General features: G+C 42.4%; 1 protein-coding gene across 3 annotated transcripts in view; it reads left to right on the top strand.

Moving 5' to 3' along the window:
- The first annotated feature begins 3927 nt into the window (after positions 1–3927).
- The window catches only part of tox (thymocyte selection-associated high mobility group box), an 89851-nt gene continuing 67138 nt past the window's right edge, over positions 3928–26640 (top strand). Inside the window, exon 1 of one of the 3 annotated variants that reach the window (XM_061797866.1) lies at positions 3928–4031. The gene's annotated coding sequence lies outside the window, so the exon portion shown is untranslated. Of the gene's footprint in view, positions 4032–12437; positions 12756–26640 lie in introns of those variants that run through there. The other 2 variants (XM_061797869.1, XM_061797867.1) reach the window with 2 other exon arrangements.

The raw sequence follows: 26640 nt of genomic DNA, 5'->3' as shown, positions 1-26640 counted from the left end.
CTTTATGTCGCCCGTTAACTTGATATACTGCAGGCCCGCTGCTCGACACTGACACGCTTTTGAAATCGTATGCGTCGCAAACAGGTGACATCTTGAAATCGTGCAGGATGAGGGCGACAGGGGAAGAGGAGAAGACCGAGACGTGGGGAAGTAATTATATACGGCCTGTCGTTAAACACAAACGTGTGATTACAAGCCTTTAGCGGTACTGGCAGAAATCTGGCTTCATGATAAAGATTTGAGAATCTCCACAACTGATCAAGATGGAGCCATATGGGGAGGAGGTGTCAATATAATGTCACATAAAGTGCAACATTTTGGAATCGGTGGCAGCATACGACATATCACTTGGCATATTACCAGTCCACCCTTCTGCAAGAAGCAAAATGTTCATTTACCCAGCACAAACGGAATAAGCTACAGTCGGTTTTTGTACACTCACACGATGCTGACCTTTTGGGTAATAACAGAAAGAATGAACCGTGAACCCCCCCCCCCCCCCCCCACCCACCCACACACACACACAATGTGGCTGATCTGTAATGTTGTATTTTGTCCCCTTGACTCCACAATGACTCCGAAATTGCCTCTTGAAGAGCAAAAACCTACACGAGACAAGATCGGCCCGCTGGTTCCGCGCCAGAGTTGACTCATTAAGGTAGAAGTTGTCCATGAAAAAGAAATGTGAGAAAGAAGTGATCTTCAAACATGAATTTGTCTGTACTGTATGTGTTTTGCGTTGTCTATAGATTCAATGCACGAGATTCGGACCATTATCATTGATGATGACTCCTCTACAGTGCAAGAATACTCTCATGCCTTCAGACTGTGATGCATTATTTTTTATTTTTAGTTTTGTAAATCACAGCGTTCAATGCCTAATAATGTGATGCCATCAAATGCTGTCACTTCACTTACAGAACATTTGATTTATGGGACTAAAACCGTCGCTTCCAATTCAACACCCCCGTTTTTAACTATTCCAGGTCAGATAATAAAGATTTTGCTAGAGTTCTTTCTCAGTTACCTTCACCTGGATCAGAGATTACAGTACACTGCGTTCATCAAACATTACAAAATGTAGTCGCAACTTTGCGTGTGTGTGTGTGCGCATCCATCCATTCCTGGGGTGCAGCGGAGCATCCTGCGAGCTGATAGGAGCTGAAGTGTAATTGTGTCAGAGCAAAGACCCAGAAAATGCAGAGAGGCAGACAGATAGATAGAGACGGGAAGAGAAAGAGGGGGGCAGAGTTCCACACATCGCCCTGAACTTAGCTAAATGTCATCCATAAAGATATTTCATGATTTGGCGCTTCAGTCCGCTGCACGTAGAACATTTCTGTTTGACTCACCGGCCTCCCACCTGGTCCATCCATCTATCTATCTATCTATCTATCTATCTATCTATCTATCTATCTATCTATCTATCTATCTATCTATCTATCTATCTATCTATCTATCTATCTATCTATCTATCTATCTATCTATCTATCTATCTATCTATCTATCTATCTATCTATCTATCTATCTATCTATCTATCTATCTATCTATCTATCTATCTATCTATCTATCTATCTATCTATCTATCTATCTATCTATCTATCTATCTATCTATCTATCTATCTATCTATCTATCTATCTATCTATCTATCTATCTATCTATCTATCTATCTATCTATCTATCTATCTATCTATCTATCTATCTATCTATCTATCTATCTATCTATCTATCTATCTATCTATCTATCTATCTATCTATCTATCTATCTATCTATCTATCTATCTATCTATCTATCTATCTATCTACGTGCTGGTGATAACCGGTACCCGGTGGCTTGAATATGTCAGCGGACCTGGTCTATCTGTTTGCCTGTGCCCCGATGTAATTCACCAAAATCGCGTTAGACCAGCAGTCTACCTTAGATGTGGTCTGAGCAGGCGTAGGTGTAGACCGACTTTTTGTCACCACCGATCTTGGCGCAGACCGGTCTGCCAAATTGCACTCCTTGCACTCGCACGGAAATCGGAATCGAAATTGAACCCCGTAAGATTCCATCGTAATTGTATGATTTTACAAAGACGCTGCGAAGAGCGAGAGGATGACCGACGTACCGCGTATCAGCGTTAGAGCTCGCTGATGCCGTTGCGGTTTGAAGGCGAGGGTCCAAATGTCGAGTGCAAATCATACAAAGGGAAAGATAGAAGCTGATCAGTCTTCGTGTCCCCCTCGTGCTATCGTGTCACATCTGCCGGGGGCTTCTCGTGCAGTTCTCATTCGCAGTCGTTCCACCATCTGTTATCACCAGAAAAAAAAAAAAAAAAAAAAAAAGAACACTGTAGCTTTAGTAGCTGTGAGAGAACGGTAACCTTGTTACAGTAATATACTCCTACAGCTGATGCATTTCTCAAGCAGCCTGTTTATGACTATCACAACACAGCAAGGATTTAGAGAATCTCCGACATCTGCCAAATGAAATGAACATAATGGAACGACTAATGCTATTGCTTTACTGGTCCTATTTGACTGCTGCGCGCTTTAACGTCGTCCCGGTTTCTTTGTTGCTCATACTAATCTAAACTCTCAGAATTTCTTCCCCCCCCCCCCCCCCTCCCTGTGCCTACCATGGCATTTAAGTGCATTTGAATTGATTTGAGAACGAAAAACAGAGAACTATAGCAGGGGAGAGGAGAGGAGCAGGGGGGATGGGATGTTGTTGCCATGCCAACTGCCATAATAATCATCCTAATGATTGATGTGCTGCGCTCCATTTCTTCTCGTTTGGACTCTCTGTCTGTCTCTTTTTTCTCTCTCTGTCTCTCTCTCTCTCTCCCTCTCTCTCTCTCTCTGTCTGTTTAAAGTCATCATGCCCTATTTTTTAATCCGCTGTTGGTGCCAGGAAGTCAGCACACAAACAAACAAGCAAAAGAATAGATCAGTTCACCCATGGTTGTTTTTCCCCATACTAATTTTCTCTTAAGAGCCATCAAATTGGATTTTACACAAACACACACACACACACACACACACACACACACACACACGTATATCAAGAATTTAAACGACACCTACCAACTCTCAAGCAATGATAAGAGTGTTACTATGTCTTGCATTGAAATAAATATTGTCTTGTCATTTACATTCACCTTTAGTCCCATAATGGGGGAATTTCCATAATTTCAGTAGCAATGGTGGATATAGAAAATAGATAAATATATATATATAGGTAATACAGATTGCATGCAAGAGAAGACATCGATAGAAGTAAATTCACGAAATACAACTCTGAACTATTGACCATGCATAAACTATCCAATTCAATCCATCAGCAATGTTTTAATGGACTTTGGAGATCTGATTAATCTGATTTAATAGCCTTGCTTTTTTTAATTTATTTATTTTTTTACCAAGGTTGAAAGCAGAATTAGTAAAGGCCAATGAATCCATAGACACAAATATTTTGAATCTCATATACTTTCAGTCAGGCTGCCATTACAAGGTTGATGCAATAAAAACATTAAAATAACAAATACAGAAGCCATAATTTATTAACAGTTACGCTAATAGAGTAATGATTATGTTGTGCAATTGAACAGTATGCAAAATTATTTGTACCCTATTACATAATATACTGCAGTAACTGTTCCGTGGTAATGTTGTTGACCAAAATGTGAAAATATGGAAATTCAGACAAATTTGGACAAACTATCTATGTAACGTGGACATTCATGTCACTTCACATTAGTGAAGGGTTTTATTCATTTTGTCAAGGTTTTGAGTGTTTGTAATTGAGTTTTGTCTTTTAAAATCCAATGGGTGTCACGTATTCTGGTTTTATTGTATACCACGCACAATACAGATTTTGATCAGTAGGTGGCAATATAACACCATCAGTTAAGCCGGCGTGACCTGACGCTGGAGTCTATTGCGCATGCGCGGGGCCATTTCTTCAGAGACGAGGAGAATTGGTGAACGAGTGACAACTACCTCAGTGTCTCCGTCTTTCCTCACATTTTAACCTGTTTTTTTCAGGTGGGTAACGCTTTAAAAATCACCACTAATGCTGTACAAACATTGTATTTTACTTCGTTGTTGTCACGTATTCTAAACTAGCCAAGGCGGGGAGATTATTATTATATACATCCATCCATCTTCTGTACCGCTTTAGCCTCACAAGCGTTGCGGTATGTATATCAATGTATTAGTAATTTACATTCATTTTAAATATGTCTGCTTGTTTTCACGTGCTTGACTGACTCAACATTAGCCGTTAGCTTGAAGAAACGACTGCTACTGCTACGGCTGATAACCAAACGTAACCTTAACCCGCTAGATTTTGGAACGGGCCAAAGCACTTATTCACGGGACATTTTCTGACCCTTTCATAGTAAAAATAAGCAAAAATATATTTAAGGCTTAGGTGTTAATTAAAATTACTCATGAGGGCGTTCACTGCATAGTACGTCGTTCGTTGCGCAAACGAATCGCTCGTGTCTAACGGATCGCGAATGATAAGTTCAACGAACTAATCACTCTTAAGTTCTTCAGTACACCAATTCACTGAAGAAATCACTTAAGTCCCTCCCCCGCCTGCACGGCGCCGCCTGGCGCTGGCTGCTCATTGGTCATTCGCCGAAGATTCAGAAGCGGGTGACAGAACGCTTCGGCAGTTCCGTTTGCGCTGCCGGCCGACTCGCTCGCCTCACGGCGGCGGGTGGCGGCCAGGCCAAAAGAGCAAATCATTTCATAAACCGATTCGGTTTGGTTCGCTCGCAAAAAGATTTGCTCTTCCGAAGGAAAAGTTCGCGAACGTAACAACGCTAACGTCAAGCAACAAGATGGCGTCCACGCATCTACTCAAGATGCCCGTCATTGTTGTTTTGTGTTGAGTGTAGCGTGTCTGGGGATTATATGTCCAATTTGTAGCCAGATTCTAGCGAACTGACTTGATTGGCATCATTTCTTATGCTCTTAAGCACTGTTTGTAAATGGTTACACAAGTTAACAGGAAATGACACCAAGTGTGCCACTGTAAATAATGTTCATTCTTTCAATATGACTGTTATTTGTGACTCCCATAAATGACATATTTATAAAGAAATGCACTTTCAATACATATTTCAATACTCATCCAAAATTGTACTTGGGGAAGTCAATGAAAATGACACTGAGGTTACAATGTGTTTATTTTGAATGTAGCGAAGACTGATTTGATGACGGAATGTGCAATGTGTTTGATTTGATTGTGCTCTTTGACCAAAAGAAAATGTGAATTTAAATATCGAGATAGACAGTGATAATGCAGTATTGTTTATACTGGGTAAATTAAGGAAATGGGACAAAAGTATTCAGTTACGCATTTGTGTAAATTGTGGAATTGTAAATAAAGATAGCCAAGGAGAATTGGTGAACGACTGGGAACACGTATCTGTTATTTGGTGCCCTATTCTGGTACCTGTAACATTTGTTTTTAAAAAAAATGTTTTTATTAATGAGCGATTAAAACAAAAATAGGACTGTTTTCCTTCATGTGCAAAAACACGCAACACAGTATGAAAGGAACGATGGTGAAATTACATTAATAACTTTGCATTCCCAGCAGCTCTGGCTGACTATATTAACAAAATATTTTATCTGCTCTTATATTACTAAACAACTCTCTTTCACCAACTTTCACAAATCCGCTCAGTTTTTTCTCCGAGTTGCTCACCGGAGCGGGGGCCGCCGTGTACAGAGCATGGAGGCGAAGGCGGCATAGGGGGAAATGCGCCGGAATCCAGGTGAAGCTCCGTAAGAGAGAATTTTGAATGGCGCTCCCGTCGATTCACCTCGCGAATCTACGTTCCCTACCCGACAAAATGGACGAGCTTCATCTTCTCACAAGACCAGGAAAGACTTTGAACGTTCCGCCGCCCTGTTCTTTACGGAGACGAGGCTTTGTGAACGCGTCACCGATTCCGCTTCCGGGCTTCCAACTACACCGCATCAAGGAGTTATCGGGGAAAACAAAAGGCGGCGGAATATGCTTCTATATCAACGAAAAATGGTGTACCGACGTCACGGAGCTCAGTACACACTGAAGCCCGGACTTGGAGTCGCTGTTTTTGAACTGTAAGTCATTCTACTCGCCGCGTGAGTTCGCATCTTTCATACTCACGGGTGACTCTCCCTCCTGCGTTGACCATCCACGAAGAGGATGAGAGACATATCTTCAAACAACAAAAGATCAACAAAGTGGCAGGCCCAGACCTTGTCTCCCCATCCTGCCTCAAAGTCTGCGTGGACCAGCTGGCTCCAGTCTTCACACAGATCTTCAATAGATCTCTGGAGCTGTATGAGGTACCATCCTGCTTCAAACACTCCACCATCACCCAAGTCCCCAAGAAAACTGCAAACTCGGGTCTGAATGACTACAGGCCTGTCGCCCTGACATCTGTGGTCATGAAGTCCTTTGAACGCCTCGTGCTGGACCACCTCAAGTGCGTTGCAGGTTTCCTGATGGACCCCTGCAGTTTACCTACAGAGCAAACAGGTATGTGGACGACGCAGTCAACATGGGACTCCACTTCATCCTAGAACACCTCGGCGGTGCGGGGACCTATGCGAGGATACTATTCGTGGACTTCAGCTGAGCGTTCAACACCATCGTCCCCAAACTCCTCTTCTCCAAGCTTCTCCAGCTCAGCATCTCGCCTGCCATCTGCCAGTGGATTTAGAGCTTCTTGACGGGCAGGACTCAGCAGGTGTGGCTGGGGGACACCACCTCATCTCCATGCACCACCTGCACCGGGGAGCCCCAAGGATGTGTCCTCTCTCCGCTGCTCTTCTCTCTCTACACGAACGACTGCACCTCAACGCACCCGGTTGTCAAACTGCTCAAGTTTGCAGACAACACCACAGTCATCGGCCTCATCAAAGACGGTGACGAGTCTGCGTATCGACAGGAAGTGGAGCGGCTGGAGCTATGGTGCGGCCGACAGAACCTGGAGCTGAATAAGCTGCTCAAGATTGTAGAGATGATCGTGGACTTCAGGAGGCATCCTTCGCCAGAGCTGCCCCTCACGCTGTCCAACTGCCCTGTCAACCGTCGAGACCTTCAAGTTCCTGGGAATCACAGTCTCTCAGGACCTGAAGTGGGAGACCAACATCAACTCCATCCTCCAAAAGGCCCTGCAGAGGATGTACTTCCTGCGGCTCCTGAGGGAGCATGACCTGCCACCAGACCTGCTGAGGCAGTTTTACTCAGCCATCATCGAATCAGTCCTGTGTTCATCCATCACAGTCTGGTTTGGTGCTGCCACAAAAAAAGGACCAACTGCAACGGAAAATTAAAACTGCTGAAAAGATTGTCGGTACCCCCCTGCCCAGCCTTGAGGACTTGCACGCTGCCAAGACAAGAGCATGCAAAATCCTCTTGGACCCTCCACATCCTGGTCACCACCTCTTCCAGCTCCTTCCCTGAGGTAGGTGCTATCGAACATTGCAAACTAGAACTAGCAGACACTCCAACAGCTTCTTCCCTCTTGCTATCAACTTCTTAAAGAGTTAACTTACAATTCCATTGTGTAACATGCTGCCAATTTGTCTTGAGATTGTAGTCACATCTCTGTCGGGCCAATTATACTTTATTCATGCACTCACTGTAGTAGTCTCGCCACTCTGCACTACTTGCATATCTGTTGTTGACCAATACTGGTCACTCATGTGCCTGAGAAGTATCTGCACCATTTGCACAATTGACATTGTTCCAGACTATCGCACTACGAGTCACTTTGAACTGCATACATTTTTTGAAGTCTCTGTGCCATTTGTACAATGGTCACTGCACCAGACTATTGCTCTATTAGTCATTTCAAACTGCTCTAAATTGCTAGAAGACTGTATCATTTGAACAATTGTCAAAAAAAAAAAAGGTTTTATGTTTTTATGTCTCAAAAGTATTCACTTTGTCTGTTGTCGTACTTGAGCGGCTCCACCTACCGGAGACAAATTCCTTGTGTGTGTTTGACATACTTTGCAAATAAAAGAGTTTTCTGATTCCGATTCTGAAAGTGGCTGGTGAGCAAAAATTTTCATGCCAAGCCCTGCCCACAACACAAATGGCTGCAGCCCTTTGCTTAACTGCAGGTAGGTTGGGGACTTTCCCTTCACGATAGCTTCATTTTTATTTTCGCTATAAACAAAACAAAACACTTGTGAGCCTTGTAAAGAATTTTTTAGTTTCGTCTGCCCACAAAACATTTTTCAACTACCAATAATGTTGGCCAGAACAGTGTTAAACATATTTCCCATTCATGACTATATATGCTTTATATTTAAAAAGTTCTGAAATCTTTAATGAAGGGGACATACTCATACAGTAGCTTTTCTGTTAAAAACAATAAAAAGTAAGGCTAAAACTAATGAGAATGACACAGAGCACACAAAAACAAAACCATTCAGTTGAAATGTATTTGTATAAGAGGCACAGTGAACAAGTGGCTTTCTTGTCTGTCTTACGGTTCAAGGTTCTGGGTTCGAATTTTTGCTCGGCCCTTCGTTTTGTTTTTTTTGGTTTTTTTTGTGGGTACTCTAATTTCTTCCTACATTCGAAAAACATGCATGTTAGGTTAACTGAAGAGTCTAAATTGCCCATTGGTGTGAATAAAAGTGTGAATGTTTTTTTGTCTACATGTGATCATCCAATCCAGGGGGTATCCTATGTTTCGTCCAAAGTCAGCTGGTCCTGGCTCTGTAAATCGGTACTGTGACCTTGAACAGGATAGAGTAAGTCAAAATGAAAATGCATATATTTGTCATTTGTGTTATTATGCCAAAGTAACAACTTAGGTAATGAAGTACTACTTTTCATATGAGGAAATTTCACCTTTGTACATTCTTCCATAAACTTCTGACACACCATCACGCGTGAACGCCAAATATGTGCGCAACGACTCCAGATGCCAGACTCATTGAAGTCTGAGGTGGGCAGTAAATCATGGAGTGCTCCTGAGGCACGTGAATTTCATAGATATCCATGTAGAAAATATTTCACACTTTAAATATGAAATTACCTTCTGTAGTGGAGAAGGAATTTAATTGTCCTCAGTGAGACGTGCGCTCTGCTGATGTGCCCGTCGCTCCAACACACTTTGTAGGACAGTATGTTTTTTGATTCTGTATGAAATAAATCCAATAGAAGTAATTTAATCAGAATACTGTCCTTGTGACTGACGCATGTTTGGGGGCTCATTAATAAAAAGGGGGGTGTTCCTGCCATTCTTTAGATCAGCGTCACCCAACCTTCCTTGTGCCACAGACCGGGTGAGTCTTTTTAAGGTGTTTGACGGCTGACATAGAAGCAAATAAAAACAAATGATTAAATATATAATTCCCCATTACACCATTAGGATGACTTGTAATAGTGGAAGTCCTGTGCTTTAAAAACAAAACAAAAAACTCCAAGCTGCCAGCAGCATGTTTGAAGAACATGAAAAGCTCCTCACATACTGTATGATATAGTGTGTCAGCTTCAGGCCGTCAGTGTAGTATGGTAGGGACACATTACGACCGTTGGGCAGTTGGTGAACGAACGCAAGTCAGCCATGCGTGTGGCGTCACAAGCCAGTGAAGTGAATCAAAACGTGCAATGTGATGGTTCACAACAGTGTTTTTTCTAGTGCACTGTAGTTTTGTAGCTGACTCTACTAAATAATACAAACCTTTTTGTGTTCACCTCCTGCAGCACAACTTGCACTCAGAATTACTGAGGCTATTTAAAAAATTTGACTCCCACACTCCATTTTGAAAACATTTCAAGCTTGCTATGGGTTAACATAAACCGTTTGAAAGATCATTTATTGAGAAAAGGGGGGCAACTTTATAGATGAATTACACTTTTTAGCACAATACAGATGCAGTTTCTCTTAATCCTCAACATATCTTTCAGTATATTTTCCAGTTCTTTTTACATTGTATAACATTTTCTTTTTTTATACAGTATATGTTGGATGAGACGGGTACAATGTTCATCATATAAGGTTGTGTTGAGTTTTCCCACAATAGCTCTCAAATAATAGGGGGGGAAAGGTTTAAGACATGTATGTTGTTATGTTGTTCGCACGACTGGAGATGCACAATTGCAATCAGGCAGGAAGTGGCCATAAACACTGCAGACCATTCTCAAATCCATGCAAATGACTGTGCATGTAATACCTTTTTATTGCAGTCAGGCCCCCCTGCTTCAAGCTCAAATGCATCCTGAGTGTCAGTTTGGAAGATAACCCTGGCTCAATAAATGTTGTGCCAGCATCCAAGGACAAGGACAAGCCAAAGTAATCAAATGAGATCCAATACAAAAGCTGTATCAGAAATACATTCTGCCTCCAAAAGGATAGCGATGCTCAGTTGAATGCTCTGCACAGTTTTCTGACAGTGTCAATCAGCATTATTATCTCATTTTAAGAACAGCGTTTGTGTTAGATAACTTTTGATTGTGCGTGTGGTCAAAATGTTCTGCCTATCATTTGAAAATGGTGATTCTCTATGATTAGATGCCGGATTTGGAATTAAAGGGCCCGTATTTTGGCTATTTAGCCCTCCGTGGAGTTCCTCTCAAACATGGACTTTGTATAAAAGTGTGAATTTCATTTCAAAAAACACTTTTTGGTTTTGTTACCAGCCTCAGACCGAGGGGTAATCTGGACCGGCAGCAGGGGTTCCACAGGCTAGGAAGCACTGCGTAACCACTGAATACATTTGATAACTCTGTGGCTCAATACAGAGAGGACACAAAGTTACTCATGTGTGAGCTTGTTCAATCTGCATTTGACATAATTTGATTAAATGAATAACATTGTTGACTCAATGAAATGAAATACAGTGTCGTCAAGATCCATCCATCCATTTTCTGTACCGCTTCTCCTCACAAGGGTCGCGGGAGTGCTGGAGCCTATCCCAGCTATCTTCGGGCGAGAGGCGGGGTACACCCTGAACCGGTTGCCAGCCAATCGCAGGGCACACAGAGACAAACAAGCATTCGCACTCACATTCACACCTACGGGCAATTTAAAGTCTTCAATTAACCTGCCATGCATGTTTTTTGGGATGTGGGAGGAAACCGGAGTACCCGGAGAAAAGCCACGCAGGCGCGGGGAGAACATGCAAACTCCACACAGGCGAGGCCGGGGATTGAATCCCGGTCCTCAGAACTGTGAGGCAGATGTGATAACCATGCATCTACCGCGCCGCCGTGTAATCAAGATATCAAAAGTAAATAAATCCTTCTGCAAAAATACATCAATGGCGGTATAACAGAAATTAATTATCCACATATACGCTGTTGCTTACTCTTATATTATCTTATAAGCAAATTCAATAACAAAATCTTACGAGATTGCGCTAACACACCACAATGTATGTGCTCCTCCACGAGCAAGAATTGACAAAATAGTGAGAGGGTGTTGTAAAGAGGAACGTCATTGGAGCACGACATTTTTCTTGATACACTAACTAATCCTCCTAACAATTACTTGACACCTTTTGTCCTGTTACCCAAGGTTTATGTTCGGTTAAGTCGTACTATCAAAACTGTATTCCCATCGAAGTTGGTAAAAAATAAATAAATAAAAAGTTTGCAGACACACGGCGGCTCAATTACATTCCAAACAAGCCTGTTATTCGTACTTTAACCCACATCACAGCAGTAGCCAACAATAACAAATATTAACATTCACTAATGAATTGTTTTCAAAGCAGAGCATTCCGTTTTCTCTTACCTGTGGATCAATATAGAGAGGACACAAATTGAGCCTGTTACTCATGCGGGAACTCGTTTAATCTGAGCCTGTGCAGGAGAGATGTCACTCTTGTCCCTAGTGGATCCACAGCTGCACTACAGCACCACTGATTGGCAAAAACTTGTACCCCAATGTCTGTTTTATATACAGTATTATCCATCCATCCATAAAACTCCCTGTGTAGCCTTTTCAACCTACTACGAGTGTCCAGAAAAGGGCCCTCTGACAGCTACTTTTGTTTGACCCACTTTTGTATCCGCTTTGTCCATAAATGGCTAAGGCCGCCCCCTTTCCTCTGATTCGTTGCCTCCATGTAGAAGACCCACTTGTGAGAGCACACGTGTTTGTATTTTTTTCCCCTTTTATTTTTTTTTTAACCTGTCCTGTTCAGCTGCACGGCCTTACAGAATAGTGGATCTGTATAACTTTTGTGCTGGAACAGTTTTGCTGTCCAACAGGGGAGTTTGAAATACTCCCTCTGCTTATTTTTAAATGTTTTAATTATTCCTATGTTTATTGAAAATGCAGCTGGACAGAGAAGGGTTTTAGGGGAGAGACAGACCCATCGCGTGTCTATGGAACTTATTAGCGACTGAACACCATGTCACATGCATGTTAGTCAACTGGTGTACGGAGTTGCTGAGCCGGCACATTGAGGAAGGGTGGGCCCGGCCCCCTCCACCCGCAAGGTTCGGGGGGGGCAAGGCAGCGAGCCCGTCCAGCCGGGGACCCAACCGGGAGGACACTACCCACTCGACGGGACCAAGGGCGGTCCCCAGCCCCAGCGAATAGCCCGACCCGTCCCAAAGGGTCACTAAAAGAGCTCATCGCTTCAGCTGTCACCTTGACAAGTAATGACTCTCAGTTGCTTACCTACCACAGGAATCTGTTATGACCAAAGAAACACTTAACTTGCCTTAATGCTGATATTGGGGTCAATGGTTGGAGTCCTGAGGACATCGAAGTCAATTTAAACAGTGTAAGTGAATGCGCATGCGTGCGTGCGTGTGTGTGTGTGTGTGGAGCAACTTGTCAAAAAGTGTACAGTTTATTGTCACACTGTAGTCAATGCAAACTGACAGGCTGTCAGCAATGCTATCTCTTCTTTGTCTGTCTCTCTATCGCGCGCACACACACACACACACACACACAATTTTGAAAACATTCATTTCCAGTGACTGGGACCCACAAGTCAATGAAGAATTAATTTGGGCTACCAAATAAATATGCAGCCAAGAGGCGAAGGCACATTTGAACATTTTAGTTTGTTCATCCATCCATCCATATGAATTTCTGTCTATCTTTTTTTCCTCCCCATTAGAGTCGTGGGTCATCTGGAGCCTAACTCAGCAGACTTTGGGTGAGAGGTTGGACTGGTCAGCACTCAGTCGCAGGGTACATATGGACAAAAAGCCATTCATACTTTTGCGGGTTTTTGGAAAGTATGGGAGTACCCAGAGAAAAATTAACAGGCAGAGGGAGATGTAAATAATAATACAGTGAGATACTTCGATCTCTAACCATAGTTCCCCTTTGAAATTAATTGAAATGCAATTAATATGTTCCAGTCCCCCCCCTCCCAAAAAAAACCCGAACATTTTGGTGTTCGTGTTTTTAATAAGAAAGAAATAGCACTATATATTATTGTACTTTGTAAAAACTGACTAATAACATAATAAAATATAATGTAAAGAATTAAACAGTTTTTGCATCATGAATTTATGGAAATTCATTGTGCTGGTCCTTCCAGTGTGCCCGCCTTGTCCACCAGACGACATTATAATACAGTAATGCAGACACAACAACAGAACAGCACTTGTTCTTATACCACTACTGTGATACAGTAAAATTCTGTAATATTCATATTTTTTTCTGTAGAGGCTAAAGAACATATGCCTGTCTCGAAACATTTGTTGCGCCACCGTTTGCGTTGAGGGTGTAGTGTGGCTTTTGTGAGGACCGCAGGGAACGGGTCCAGCTCCCTGCGACCCTGAACAGGATAAGCGGCATAGAAAATGGATTTATGGAAATATTAGAGGCGGCACGGTGGCCGACTGGTTAGAGCGTCAGCCTCACAGTTCTGAGGACCCGGGTTCATTCCCCGGCCCCGCCTGTGTGGAGTTTGCATGTTCTCCCCGTGCCTGCGTGGGTTTTCTCCGGGCACTCCGGTTTCGTCCCACATCCCAAAAACTTGCATTAATTGGAGACTCTAAATTGCCCGTAGGTATGAATGTGAGTGCGGATGGTTGTTTGTATATATGTGCCCTGCGATTGGCTGGCAACCAGTTCAGGGTGTACCCCGCCTCCTGCCCGATGACAGCTGGGATAGGCTCCAGCACGCCCGCGACCCTAGTGAGGAGAAGCGGCTCAGAAAATGGATGGATGGATGGATGGAAATATTAGAGTGCAGTATGTCGACTGCTTGGGACAATGGTGCTTTGGTTAGCACTGTAAACTCCCAACGTGGCGTGAAGCTTGAATCTTGGTTTAAACTTCTGACAATTTCTGTGTGCAGTTTTCCTGTTGCCCCCTGTGTTTGAGTAGGCCTCCTCTTACAGTCAATAAAATTTTATTTACCGATTTAACCGATTCGAAGACTATGGCGACTGCTGTCACATGTCGGACACGGCCAGTACAGAAATTCCTGCTGCTGTAACCCTCCTTGCAGCCTCCCTGACCAGTTCTCTTCTTGTCATTTCTTCAATTCGGAAGGATGTTGTGCCGTATTTTCTTCACCTCCACTCTAAGCTTTGAGAATTCTTTTGTATCCTATTGTTATAACAAGACCCCTTTGATTCTTTGGAAGCGCTCTGCATCTAAGATATAACTCAAAGGAAACGTCAGGAAAATCCTACTGGAAGCGTTACGCTTTTCTGTTCACGAGAGTCACTTTAAATTATGGCGGGTGTGTGTATTGAGTACCGTATTTAACATGACTGAATGTGGCTGGTCAGTTCTGTAAACAGTCATATCCCCAGTTTTCAGGGGGATGTGTGGTAAACATTATTTTATTTTCTATTCTCTCCCCCTAAAAGATTCAAGTTTTCCAATTGTATTGATTATATTGCATGAATCCAATTCAAATCATTATCCTTTAAATTATCAATCTTGGATGCACGTTTTACATCACACACACACACATCGCCACGATATAACAAAAAAGATGGCATACCTGACCACTGATGTTATTACAGCACGATTGGTTTGTCAATTCAGTTTTTCCTTTCGCCCTTCTGCAGACAGACCACCAATGATATAAAAACTAGAGCACAGCTGATTATAAACACATGCCTACTATGTTTGTAAGTGTGCATTGATTTTCTTTGTTTCCAAGGCAAGACTTAGCATTTTATGTGTGCTGGTCTGGATGCATCACAGTAGCATAATAAATAGCCCTGTATGAAATAATGATGAGACTGGGTGTAAAACTGTGACAGCAGGAAAAAATAGCCCTGAATGAAGCATCAACCCGCAGCTAAAAATGTGCAAATGAATTCAATGGTATTGCCATTCATTGAATATGAGACTGTCAGATCAGAGAACTCTGTTTGTGTGTGTGTGTGTGTGCATGTGCGCGTGCACATCTTTTACCTTTCTGATATAAACGCGAAGTATATAAATGAATTCATATACTGTATGACTATGCTACAATAAAGAGCGTCAAATTCAATTGTTTGTTGTTGTGAGAATTATACTCAATCTATCTTTAAAGGGGGAACAAACCCAAGATGTTGACACCAGCTGATTTTGACTTAAATCTATGAAGTATTTATTCTAAGAAATATGTTGAAAACATCACATGTACTTAAATACTGGGGCCGCCATTTTTACTGTAGGCCTGACTTGATTTCGCCAGTTCCGGCTTGTTGTGCTTACTTAAAGAAAATCATACATAGTTCGTAAATATTCAGCAATGACAAACTACATGTCGTCGCTGTCGGGCGGAAACCTCGCATCTCCGAAATAACTTTTCGCCAAATCAACAAAACGCCATCTTGCTGAAGTTACCAAACGTGGCATTGTTGAAGATATTACACCTTTTATCGCTATCATATTTTTGTGGCAGATCAATATAACCGCAACACCCAACAATATGTTCACTCGCTATATTCAATAAGCTAAAACATAGCTAATTTATTACGCTGTCATCGATTAAAATGGTAGGTGGCAGCTGGTGACGGCTGTCTCCTTTTCAAGGGTCTTGCAGCCATTGGTGATGACATAAATAAAACGATGAATAGTTTAATAGCTGGACCCACTTACCTTTGTCACTGACACAGATCCACTTCGTACCGAAGCATTCCAGAGATCCATTTGTCAACAAAACAGGCTTACTAAAATGTATCTAACCAAATTGGCCTTGTTATTGTCTAAAAATCATTCAGACTCTCAATCTTGAGGTGACGATGTCATAAGGCTCCGCAGAGTGAGGGAAGAGGTGGAGTTTTACAACACTTCTGTTCCATTCCGGTGCCTGTATGTGCTGTATGTATGTAACGTATACAGTAGTGTATCCGCTGCTGTCTGTGTGTTGGCATTTGTCACGCAACGAGCAGATTGCGCAAGTTCATGATCCGGCACCCGGAAAAGCTATCGATCTGCTCGCATTAATCCGAGGCTTCGGAGTTTTCGTATCGATCAAGTACACAATGCACGCTTTAATTCATGAAAAATCCAAATCTGTTGTCAGTTTCTGTGTTTAGCAAGCTTTCCGATGATAGGAGCCTTTTGAAAAAATAGGATAAAAGTTGTAAAAACATTTTGGGGCAATGTCTCGCAACTTTCAACTTTTGCGCATTTTATAAGGAAATACGGGCACGGGAAATGCAGATTGGGGCGCCCCGGGCACGAGCGCGTCATTTAGAATGGATTGTAACTCATGATCATACGCAAGAAAAATGGCCAGTACGCACATGTCATGAATCCGACGGTGATTTTACGTATATGCGCCACTTGTGTGGAGAGTAAGAACAATTTCTATGCATTTGTTAGTGAATGAGGCCCAATGTATTCTTGCTTTAAAATTTTGGGGTTGAGTTCCCCTTTAGATTTAGTACACAGTTTGGTAAGCTAAAGATAAATTAGCCTGTCTGCATGTAGGAATAAAAAATTTAATCTAAAATAGAGATTGTTCTACTGAAACACAGGAAAAGTTGGAAGAGTTGAGTAAAGATGAATTGTGTAAAGATGATGTATTTGTGTAGAATGCAAAAGGGAGGAGCGCCAACAACTTCTGTAAATATTGCGGCAGTTAGTACATGTATCACTCAATCAAACCAACCAAACTTAGACTGAAAATGTATTTCGTACTCAATCACAAAGTAAATTATGTTTGCTGATTCCAGTTTTTAATCTGTGTCTTTATCTGCAGTTCTAGCCAGCTCCAGGAATTGAAATGCTGGTCCTTAATACAGTTTTCACTGTTTTAAAAATCATCTTGTGCACATTGTCTATTGGGTAAGCATAAAAAAAAATGAGCATAAAAATCTTGTTTAAAGCTTTAAAAATAGCTGTACATAGGCCCTCTAATGCTGATTAGAATTGTTGTCAATCAATAGAAATAAACTTTCTAAACAGAACCATACAAACCTACTGGCACTTTGACCCCACAGTTGACATCTGCAAAGTGGACTTGTGGCCTAGCAGCTTCTCGACTAGTGTGAAGTACAAGGTAGAACTAAAAACAAAAGCCTAAATCTTAAAATATGTATAATAGCCTTGAAGCTCTGAAAGGTTTTAGTTTAAAGAAACACATCAATTATTGAGTTGTGTGGGGGTGGACCGGTGTACGGCAGCTACAATGTGGAAAAGGCCAAGGTGCATTAGTGGCTACATGGTACATCATTGGAACTGCAAAGACGTGTTTCATGTTTCGAATGCGCAAACTGAAAACACTGTATGTTTTGGATAGAATGTTGTGTTCTGCCTGAGCTACTGCTTTTAAGCTAATGTCCGCATGAAGGAGCAATGCCACATAAACTGAGACATCTGTACATACATATGCAGCGGTGCCTTGAGATATGAGTGACCCAACTTGCTTTTTTTATAGATACGAGCAGTAGTTCAGCTGATGTTTTGCTTTGAGTTGGGAGCGCAAACTTGAGATATGGCATTCAACTGAATTCAACTCACTTAACAATAAGCAGCAGTATGGCAAATATTAAGCAATTCCACCAAAAGACGTATTCTGCTTGACTGCCTCCAGAGTCCCACAGGCCAAAAAGGCCTGATAGGACTCTTTCTTCAGCTTGATGGCGTCCCTTACTGCTGGTGTCCACCAACGGGTTCGGGGATTGCTGCTATGACAGGCACCGACCACCTTACAGCCATAGCTCCGGTCGTCCACCTCAACAATGGAAGCGAGGAACATGGTCCACTCAGATCCAATGTCTCCTGTCTCACCTGGAACATGGGCAAAGTTCTGCCTGAGGTTGAAAGTCCTTCTGACAGGGGACTTTGCCAGACTTTCCCAGCAGACCCTCAAAATACGTTTAGGTCTCCCAGGTCAGACCAGCATCTTCCCCCAACATCGGAGCCAACTCACCACCAGGTGGTGATCTGTTGACAGCTCCGCCCCTCTCGTCACCCGAGTGTCCAAGACATGTGGCCGCAAGTCCGATGCCACGACCACAAAGTCGATCATCGAAATGCGACCTAGGGTGTCCTGGTGCCAAGTGCACTTATGGACACCCTTATGTCTGAACATGGTGTTTGTTGTGGACAATCTGTAACGTGCACAAAAGTCCAATAACTGAACACCACTCGGATTCCGATTAGGGGGGCCGTTCTTCCCAATCACGCCCTTCCAGGTCTCACTGTCATTGCCTACATGAGCATTGAAGTCCCCCAGAAGAACAAGGGAGACCCCAGTGGGAGCGTTCGCCGTCACCCCCTCCAAGTACTCCAAAAAGGTACTCTGAGCTGCTCTTTGGTGGATAGGCACAAACTACAGTCAGGACCCGTCCCCCCACCCGAAGGCAGAGCGAGGCTACCCTCTCATCCACCAGGGTGCACCCCAACGTACAGGCACCAAGGCGTGGAGCAATAAGTATACCCACACCTGCTCGACGCCTCTCACCGTGGCCAACTCCAGAGTCAAATAGAGTCCAACCCCTCTTAAGATGAGTGGTACTAGAGCCCAAGCTGTGTGTTGAGGTGAGTCCGACTATACAGTATCTAGTCGGATTGTCTCAACCTCACACACCAGCTCAGGCTCCTTCCCTGCCAGAGAGGTGACATTCCGCCTTCCAAGTGCCATCTTCTGTCGCCGGGGATCGGATCGCCAAGGTCCCCACCTTCGACTGCCGCCCAGCTCTCTGCGCACCCGACCCCATTGGGCCCTCCCACAGGTGGTGAGCCCATGGAAAGGGGGACCCACGTTGCCTCTTCGGACTGTGCTTGGCCAGGCCCCATGGGCGCGTGCCCGGCCACCAGGCGCTGAGCATCCAGCCCCACCTCCAGGCCTGGCTCCAGAGGGGGGCCCCGGCCGAGGGAAAATGTTTTCCAAAGTCCGTAATCATCATTGGGGATCTTTGAGTCGTACTGTGTCTCGTCCCTAGCCTCGGACCTGTTTGCCATGGGTGACCCTGCCAAGCGCATAAAGCCACAGACAACTTAGCTCCTAGGATCTATGGGACACACAAACCCCTGCACCACAATAAGGTGACGGCTCAGGGAGGGGGTGGCCATTCTTACTTAGTTATACCTGCATTTTTTACATTTGGTCTTTTCTGCAAGGACATGTAAAGATCCAGGCTACCTACAAAGACATCAATTCAGATGTGGTGATTTTATCATATAATAAGCCTATTAATAACTAAACAAAACGGAGGACAAAGAAAAAGCACACGCAACTCTTCTTCTCTCAGTGTACCCAGTTTTAGAATTCTTGTCACACAGTGTGTGTATTTTGGTATTAATATTGAAGAAAAAAAAAACTCATGTGGAATACATGTTTTTGTTTAGGAAAAACTCAGGGGATTTTTGGTATTAAAGACTATTGCTTCCTTCTTGACCCAGCCATTTCCCCCCCTACCATTTCTTTAATCTTCTGTCGCACTCTAGATACCAAAAAGGCTGTTTTATTCCTCGAGGACAGAATGTTTTTACCCTGGAGTGGATTGCTCTGCTATGAATCTATAATGTAATCCCCCAACATGAGGAGACACCCATCATTCAAATGTTACAGTGCATTACATTTTCAGCCCATCAGATATGTTGGAAAGCTCATACATTGAAATCTGAGAACTATATGAGGTGGAGAGCGAGTATGAGTGTTTTACTGGTGTGTGTGTGTGCACACTACTTTGCTTGTGAACATGACATGCATTAGCATAGGTGCAGCACAGGCATGGTGTGTTGCGTATGCATACGTTTACGGTGTGTTTGTGTCCGTGTGTATGTGTGTGTGTGTGTGTGTTTGTGCAAGCATTTCAATGTACAAGTGCATTTGATTGGCTTCTTGTGTATGTGCTTTTGTGTGTGTGGCATTTTATATAGAGGAAGTGTGTGTGGGGGTGGAGAATGTGGATGTGAATTATGCCTTTTTCAGAGGGGAGGGGTGCATATATCTATGCGTATATGTGGGGGATGGGCAAGCACACTGTATGTATGTTCACTAAGCACGCGTGGGTCTGTGTGTGTGTCTGTGTGTGTGTGTGTGTGTGAGAGAGAGAGAGAGCGGGAGGGAGAGTCCATGAGTAAATGAGTAAGAGAGCGATAGAGAGATTGAAATGTATTTTAATGATACCTAAATGGATGTAGGCAATAAACACCATTATGCATGAGCTGCTATTTTCCTAGACGTGGTGTGTGTGTGTGTGTGTGTGTGTGCAAATATAGTACACATATGCCACATAGATGTGTTCCAATATATTATAATGTGAGAGAGGTAGATTTGTATTGTATGTGCGTGTTTGACCATGTTTAACTGTGCAATAAGTGTCAGTGTATGTGTCAATGTGTTGTGCACACCTGTGTGTCAGGCACTGAGCTTCTGAATGGCGTCAGCTTCATACACAATTTCCTTTTGTTTCGTACTGTAGTTCTTATTAAGGGAATCTCTTGTTTTCTACTCTCCTTTGCGGATTCAAGTGGTCTTTCAGTCAAATAATAATAATAAAAAAAACATATACGTGTCCGATTAGCCCTCAAGATTTGGATTGTCTCCATATGACAAAACTTTACAGACCAGCCAAAAGTTAAAACAGCTTAAACAGCTTGTCCTGCATATATATGTTGATTTCTTCTTCTTCTAGTTTTTGTTTTTTACCGATAAAGAAGCTTTCATTAGTTGGTACAGAGGAGATTTTACAAGATTTGATCTGACATGCACGTGAGAAACGAAGCTCTGAAGTCAAATTAATTTTGAAAATCCTTTGTCCTAAAAGAAACAATGGAAATGATTCATTTCAGGGTCAAAGGTGTCCCCATTGTAAAATCTTTTTAACATTCTTAATAGCCATGCAAGCATGAAAATAAATTAACCACTGCTAATAGTGAAACATACAAACAATAACACGTGGGGCCTGATTTATTAAAGATGATCTTATCTAATAATCGGGTACACCCAAGATGGCATCAGCCAAACTAGCAATATTGCAGTGCAGTTAATTGTCCGCGTTGTAGTAAGATGACTGTATATGCAAATGATGATGTATATGCATGCACAATGTGATTTATCAAACCTGAGACGAATTGCGATGGCTCGTTTTGCATCTTTATACCACATTTGATAAGCAGGTGCAAACCGGCACGCAAAGTGATGCCAGCGTAACGCGGGCAAAACAACAAAGGAATTCCGTCAAGTCCTACAGAATGGCTTCCAGTTTTGTCCAACATTAGATCTCCTGGGCCACAAAATAAAAGAGTCATGCAAAGAGGCCATCAACCCTAACCCTAACCCTGATTTCCTAAACCATGAAGACCTGGATAATAAACCCGAAATGTACCTAAAATCCGGGGAGCCTATCTGGCCCGTCACACAGGATGTCTCTGATTTTGACATTAAGATTGCACGGTGCAAAAAAAAAAAAAAAAAAAAAAAGTCATTCATTCATTTTCCATCTCGCTTATCCTCACTAAGGTGATTTAGAAAATCACAACAAAGATCTTGTCCGTGACCCAACTGCTGAGCCTGCAGACTTGAATCTCTTCAGGAAGCAATGGGTGGCACTGAATCACATATGACCACCAAGATCAGGGGAAACGCATCGTAAATGACGATTCTATTCTGTAGTTTTCCTGACTGACTGACAGAAATCTACTAGATTACAGAGGACACACTCGTGCGGCTTTTCGACCTTGATTTACGACTGTAGTTCATCTTGTGCACTGTCATACAAAAGAACTTTGACAAAGAAGAAAAACTTTTGCTGGACCGCCTTGAATGCAAGGCATTCTTCGTGTTACTTGCAGCTGATATTGTTTTGTTCTCACATTGAGGCTTTCTTTCGGAATAGGTGTCGCTAAAGTCAACTGAACTTTCACGAGGGAAACTCGAATCTGTACCTGTGATGTCAAAATCAAGGTTTCTCAAGAACACAACATTAGAAGTGACATTTTCTGGGGGGGGGGAAAAACCGATTGTTGAATTCTGAATTTCATGATCTCAGAAATTCAAATGTACAACAAAGTAGCGCTGCCCTTTGGGACAGCTTGTGCTAGTTTTTAAACTAAAGCGGTCATCGTGACTTTGTTCTGCACTGTATATTGTACAGAAATACCAGCATGGACTCCAATGAAAGGGTCTGGTGAAGACAGTTCAGTGCAGGCACCCGGACACACTGTTGTGGTTGGTAATCCATTCACCCTCCACTATTAGCTGAACACTCACAAACGCACACACACAGACTGCAGAATGCGGAGAACAGAGTGTACAAGCCGCCCATTGATTAGCAGAGGCAACAGAGGGTCAGGGGAAAGTTGCCCGAGCAGCACAGTCACCTCATAGCGGACGCCCGTAGGTTGGTCGAGAAGGTTGAACGCAGACAAAATGGGAATTGTCCAATCATCAAATTCAATCTTTTGGATGATTGAAGACATGACGTGTAAAGTTCTTTCATCTGTTCATTCTTTTCTCATACTGTCCTGTAGACTTTGGGGTACTCCTATTTCAAATGTATTTTTCATGCAAAGCTGCATCTTTTTATCGCCGTAGTCCATGACAATGTCGACGCAACAACTAACGCGCAGTCGTGACGACACAACCGTATAAAAACAGTGCCATGAGCAAAGCCAAGATGTGCTCAGTTAGAGAGAGTGAAAGAAATAGAAAATAATGAACAACCGGAAATTCATTTTCATGATGTTGTGGCTCGTGCGTGTAAGTCAACAACCATAACCAAATGTGAGGTGACACGCCCGCCTTCCGAGCAATAGCACTCCCTGTTTACGTCCACTTACGCGCCATTTTTTACCACTCATGATCACCGTTAAGGATGAGTGCACGTTTGATCGTTTATAAGATTTACTAATCAGTTCTTTTTTATTTCTTTCACATTTCCGAATGAGATGTAAAAAGTCTTTATGTAAGTCAACTCACCTTAGCGAGCAGTAATCTTTCCTCTCCATGTTTGTTTCCCTGCTTGTCACTCATTATTGAACATTTGACGTTTTTATTGTTTTTATGTTTTAGTATGAACAACTATGAATTTTACCAAACCAACTTTTCTAGTATTTGGGATGCAATATCGGCTCTACGGTGCCTCAGTAAACACGTGGAATCTGAATTAAAATCGTCCATGCGTTCCTGAATTCTAGACGTATTTCTGCCGAGAGGTCTAAAATCCGATCGTTCGAATTTCTCGCGCTTATTTAGGTCACTAAGTGCATACCATAATTAGCGCTGTCTGGATGAACCTGTTGGGGGACTTTCAGGCTCGACCGTACTTCCCCATTGATACATAACAGCAACACTACAAATGAAAAGACTGCGGCTGTTATACGGACCCACACACAAGACCGAGCAAGGCGGCGACGTGTTAGATGACCCCGCAGCAGGTCCGCCGCATTCGGAAGCCCTTTGATGACTCAGTGGGATGTCTTCCAGCCACCAGCTTCAAAACAGAAATATTTTCGCGGCTAAAACACGTAGGGAGGTGTAGGCATATGCCAGACATGTGAATGTGTTTGACTGACAGCTGAAAGTTTAGTGGGGCGTTTTTTTTTTTCAGCACATTCAGCGGACAGGCCCACAGCATCTGAAAACTGAGAGGCCAAGTCACCGCTATAGTCTATCGCTAACCTACGCTAACATCGTAGTAAATTAGATTATGGCATATATATATATATATATATATATAAAACAAGACTAAATAAATACAATCAAAATGAAAAACAGTGAATGTGACTTCCTGTGCCACGGCAAACGTTGTATACTTACACCCAAGTCAATCTTGTTCATTGCCCGCTGTTCATAACTTCAAACTGTTACAACTAACACAAATATTTGGATGAAAATCACTTCAAGTCTTAAATATAAAACGATCAAAGACAATGAATACAGTAAGTACAGCGTTGTTGCTTGTGTCACGTGCCAATTTTTACGCTCATAAGTGTTGTGTGTCAGGATCTGCAGAACTGAAGACCCCCTGGAGTCTTATTAATATTACTACTATTCAGTGGTGGGCGGTGCGTTTGGCACCTGGGCCTTCAGTGAGGACTTAATACCACCACAATCACAGAAACCATCAATACGATACAAAAACGCAATATAACAGCATGCAAATATAATTTATCTGGAGCAGTTCAGAATCAATATTTATCTGATAACATTATAAAAACATTTACAAAATTCTGTGAAATACATAGTAATGCCCAGCGATGCTAATTATAAAATGTATTCATCTGTACAGACGAGGATGGAAAATTGCAGTCCCGCAGTTGCTAATATAGTTTAAGTGGGAATCTGATTCTGAATGGCCTGGACAGATTACATAGACATGACAGTATATAGAAGTTCAAATCTTTTAATGGTTTTCATTTTTGTAGTTTTACGGGTAAGGCAATTCAGAACAGATTGATATAAGTACACATATAACAACATGTACAATGTGATATCGTAACATATGCTTATCCTAATGGAATATTTGCCAAAGTCATTTTTAAGTTATTGTCACAATGGCTACAACAAATACCAATGTCTTTGGTAAACGTTTTTTCTTGATGTCGGTTTAGATTCTCAGTCATCCGGGTCATCGTAATCCACAAAGGTCGAATCGCAGCAACTGGACACTTCTTGATTGTTGAATTTCTTGTGTATTTATTTTCTGTTTTCTGTTTTTTTTCTGTTTTCAGAAAACATTCACAATTACTGACCACATTACTTAGGGAATTATGCTGTTACACTAACCATATTTATATAATACATTACATTACATCATAGCACATGGTGAATAAATGATCATAACAGGCTGAAAAAAAGATGCAGCGATCATGCACAAACATTTTAAACAATGATATTGAAATGAGTGTTCCAGTCGTTTGGGACAGTAAATTGAAAAGATCGACCAAAAGTAGTGTAGCTTTGGGAACGAAGAGGTAATAAAACTGGTGGAATGGAGAGTGTGGGTGGTGGTATGCATGGTGAGCAGAGAACCAAGATAAGGTGGCCAGTGACTGTTTATTTTTATTTATCTACATGGATCAGTGTCTGCTGGAGGCCAGTTTTTGAATCTGATCTACTGTATATAGTACATCTCCATAATCTAGGATTGGGAGGACGGTTATTTTCACGAGGAGCAGTTTAGCAGAACCAGTTAAAGGGAGGGTTTGCAGTTTTCAAGCAATTTCAATTTCAGTTTTCAATTTTTCTACTGGCCCAATGCTCGGGTTAGCGGGACCCCGCAATTATTATGCCTTCGTCCATTTCCGCCTGGCTGTTTACATTACAAGTCCGCCAAGATAGCACTCAGAAATCACTCTGCTAGCCCCTCTCTCATTGGAGGAGCTTTCTGATGTTACTGCGTCGCCACCCCAGAATCGAACATTTTGAGATTCAAGGACATGACGGCGAACGTCAGACACCCTCTGCAAATGCGCTGCTGTCCCCTCAGCACACATCCGAGCTCAAGAGTTTGCATGTTCTCGCGTGGGTTTTCTCCAGGTACTCCGGTGTCCTCCCACAAAAACTTGCGCAGTAGGTAAATTGAAGACTAAATTGTCCGTAGGTATGTATGTGAGTGCGAATGGTTCTTTGTCTACCTGTCTGGCGACCAGTTCAGGGTGTACCCCGCCTCTCACCCGAAGTCAGCTGAGACAGGCGCCAGCACACTCGCGACCCTACTCAGGATAAGCGGTTCCAAAAATGGATGGATGAATGGATGTTCTTTTTTTATTGTTAACTTTTCTTGCTAACTAAAGGTAAAAATACTGTAATAATAATAGTGCAACACGTCGCGAGGCTCTGGCATGTGAACACGTCAGCGGTTGAACACCTTAAACACAGTTTTAATAATTAATAATTAAAATTAGATTAGAGGAATGAAGTGGAACCAGACAGGGTTGAATCCCCCACCCCCCCAAAAAACAATCATTTTAATAATATTCGACTATCTGGTCATACAGACAGTTTAAACAAGTGTGTGTGTGTTTTTTTTTAACTATATATAATAATAATCTTACACGTACTGGAAGCAGTCCAGCTATGAGAAACACAATGAAATGAAGAAAACACACTGATAGGAATAAATGAATCGAATTTCATGAAACCAGTACTGTCGTAGTTTTGCTTGTAAATGCCTTTCTGATTGTGTTTAGGCCACTGCTACTGTGACTACATTGTTATTGCGGGTTCAGTCTAATTTACAGTATCTGTTATGGTATGAATCTAACCCATATCGTCGGAATTGAAAAAAAGGTTTGCT

Source organism: Phyllopteryx taeniolatus, chromosome 14 (genome assembly GCF_024500385.1).
Source record: "Phyllopteryx taeniolatus isolate TA_2022b chromosome 14, UOR_Ptae_1.2, whole genome shotgun sequence".
NCBI lineage: Eukaryota > Metazoa > Chordata > Actinopteri > Syngnathiformes > Syngnathidae > Phyllopteryx > Phyllopteryx taeniolatus.
The sequence above is the reverse complement of the archived record's forward strand: the minus strand, read 5'-3'. Positions and strand labels throughout refer to the sequence as shown.